Genomic DNA, 1,104 nt, shown 5'->3' with positions numbered 1-1,104 from the left:
CGGGGCGGGGCCGGCCCGCGGGGAACGCGCGGCCAGGGCTCCCGCACGTGCGCGGGGGGCGTGGCCTGCGGTCCCGCGCGCCCCCGGAGCGGGCGTGGGCAGCGCCATTGGGGAATTCTGCCCGGCGTGCCGGCTGCGACCCCCGCGCCGCGCCCTGCCCTGCCCTGCCCTGCCCGCTCCGGCGGTCTTGGAATAGTCCGAGTGAAGTTTTCCAACGCCCCGCCGGGACTCTCCGGCCGCCTCTTACCTCCGCCTACCGCAGCGGCACTTTCAGCACCAGACGGAACTGCTGCATTAAGATACAGATACAGTTTTTCTGGGCGAGGAAGGCACCTTTTACAAAAAGCAAAACGGCACTTCCCTGAATTATTTATCCCAAAGGGCCCGCCAGGTTGCTTTGCTCTGGCAGCAGGAAGCACCTCCGGACCGTCGGCGGCTTCGTGCTACGACGGGACAGCTACGGTCAAACCATAACAAAATTTGTTCCAAACCAAAACTCGCCCTTCCCCCGCGTGCCCCTTGCCGGTAACACCGTCCCTGCACCGGCCCCGCGGTCGCTGCTGGCTCTGTCCCGACGAGCAGCATGCTGTCACGTAAAGCGCTTCCTGAGAAGCGAGCAGCAGACAACCGCTCAGCTCATGCCGGGATTGGCTAAACAAACAAGAGAAGCCTCCACAGAAACCAAAACCGAAGCAAAGTCACGTTGCGGAGAGCCGCTGGCTGCCGGCAAGCCGGGCGGGACAGGCCGGCCGTGCCGGGTCCGGGAAGCACCGCGGCCACCGAGCGCTGTCCGTGCGCCGAGCGCATCCTCCCGCTCGCGGCACCTGCGCTGTGCGGGCACACACGGACACACGGACACACTGACACAGACACACGGGCACCCCTCCGCACCCCTCGGTGGCAGCGCGGGCCGAGCTCCGGCCGGCAGCCGCGGGACGCGGTCCGTGTGTGCGCCTGGCCGTGCGGGACGTGCCCGCTCAGCGCCCGGCACGGCACGGCACGGCACGGCACGGCACGGCACGGGACTGACATGGCTCCGGCGGGAACCCGGCGCGTTTCACCCCCAAAAAAGGCAAAATTTGTGCCGGTTCTTTTCTTCCCCTT

This window comes from Passer montanus, unplaced genomic scaffold (assembly GCF_014805655.1).
Source record: "Passer montanus isolate IOZ18808 unplaced genomic scaffold, ASM1480565v1 scaffold18, whole genome shotgun sequence".
In the NCBI taxonomy this organism is placed as follows: Eukaryota; Metazoa; Chordata; class Aves; order Passeriformes; family Passeridae; genus Passer; species Passer montanus.
Note: the sequence above shows the minus strand (reverse complement) of the source record.